Source organism: Gossypium hirsutum, chromosome A09, assembly GCF_007990345.1.
Source record: "Gossypium hirsutum isolate 1008001.06 chromosome A09, Gossypium_hirsutum_v2.1, whole genome shotgun sequence".
Lineage (NCBI taxonomy): Eukaryota > Viridiplantae > Streptophyta > Magnoliopsida > Malvales > Malvaceae > Gossypium > Gossypium hirsutum.
This window is the reverse complement of record NC_053432.1, coordinates 72,894,351-72,896,544: the sequence shown is the minus strand read 5'-3', so window position 1 is coordinate 72,896,544 and position 2,194 is coordinate 72,894,351.

The following is a 2,194-nucleotide window of genomic DNA, read 5'->3' as shown; positions in this document are numbered from 1 at the left end:
CGATGTTTATTGCGGAGGGAAATAGAATTCCAGTACCGAAAATATCCAGGACCACTGAGATGGGATTGCGATTGATGGTAGGAAGAGGAGCCTTACCCGGGAAAGGATTGGGAAAATATCTTCAGGGAAGGATTGAGGCACCAATGCCGAAGGAAAAGTTTGATAGATTTGGTTTAGGGTACAGGCCAGACGTGAAACAGAAGAAGAAAGAAGTAGAGAAGAGACAAGAGAGAAGGAGGGCACGTTTGAATGGACATGAAGCTAAGTGTGAGCCTTTAACCTTTCCCCACATATCTACATCTTTTGTGTCGGGAGGATTTATTCATTCTGAATGTGGAGTGTCCGGTAGCGGCATGGGAGGAATGTTGGAAGATGTTTATACCAACGCCATAGAAGCAACGGAAAGGAGGGCTTTGTTGGAGATCTGCCCTTATGAGCCTGGAAGCGAGCTAAACAATTGGACTGCTGAAGAAATCCCTGTAGTCTTTAGGGCTTATTCAGAGTAATGCTCAAAACATTCCTGTTGTTGTTGGCCTAGGAACGATATGAAATCTTTTGTGAAATAGGCATTGGGCCTAAATATCATTATTTAATGAAATACGTGTCTACGTTCATCTCAATCAGTCATTTTTTTCCTTTTATATTTTTCATTCGGTTGATTGTCTTACAAATAATTCTTTCATTTGCAATTCTTTTGCACAACATATCGTAATTTATATTCCTGGTATATTCTTTGACATGCTCTCATAGGTCTTCAGATATCAATGACATGAGTGACGCTGCCTCAAACGCGGAGCCTATTTTGAGCAAGAAGTGTGTTTAGGGGAATCCTGCGACTTTGAAAATGACGAAGATTATGATGCATCTCCGGACTGTTAAGAATGGTGGAACAAGAGGATAAGCATATCCTACCTCATAGGGAATCATTAGAAATAGTGAGCCTAGAGGATGGAAAGGAGGTGAAGATTGGAACTGAAATCACCGCAAAGACAAGGCAAGACCTCATTAATTTGCTCCGAGAATTCAAGGATGTTTTCGCGTGGTCGTACCAAGATATGCCTGGGCTAAGTACTAACATTGTGGTGCATCGTCTGCCCATAAAGGAGGATTGTAAACCCGTTCAACAGAAGCTCAGGAGAATGAGACCTGATATTGTGTTGAAAATAAGAGAAGAAGTCAAAAGACAATTCGACGCTGGTTTCTTACAAGAGGTCAAGTATTCGGATGGGTAGCCAACATCGTCCCTGTCCAAAAAAGATGGAAAGGTACGAATGTGTGTGGATTATAGGGATTTGAACAAGGCTAGTCCAAAGGACAACTTTCCACTGCCTCACATTGATACTTTGGTAGATAACACGGCAGGCTATTCATTGTTTTCTTTCATGGATGGTTTCTCTGGATACAATCAAATAAAGATGCATCCTGGAGACATGAGAAAAACCACATTCATTACCTTATGGGGAACATTCTGTTACAAGGTAATGCCTTCGATGAAGATGCGGGAGCAACGTATAAAGAGCTATGTGATTGTTTCACGACATGATGCACAGAAGAAGTCATGACGATAGACGCGAGTCAGAAGAGAAGAGCATATTCAGGTTGAAAGTTATTTGAGATAAGAAATCAGCTCAAGCTAACCGGCAAATGCACTTGGCAGATAGGAGTAAGCCATAGTGCAAAGGGGACGAGTGACCACAAGTAAGCAATACGCGATTTGCCTCCCCCGCGCACTCAGAAGGAGGTTCGAGGTTCCTAGGGAGGCTGAATTACATTGCTCGGTTCATCTCACAACTGACAGAGACAACTGACAGAGAAATGTGATCCAGTATTCCGGCTCTTAAGAAACTAAATCCGGGTGAATGGGATGAAGAGTGTCAGAAGGCTTTCGATAAGATAAAGCATACTTGGCTAATACCCCAGTCTTATCACCTCCAAGTCCAGATAGGCCATTGATATTGTATCTACAGTGTTGGAGAATTCCATGGGATGCGTATTGGGCCAACATGATGAGACGGGAAAGAAAGAAAGGGCAATATACTACCTCAGTAAGAAATTACCGATTGCGAAATGAGGTACTCATCAATTGAGAAGTTGTGTTGTGCTCTAATCTGGGCGACCCGAAGACTGAGGCAGTATATGTTGTATCACACGACTTGGCCTGATTTCAAAGTTAGATCTTTAAAGTATATGATGA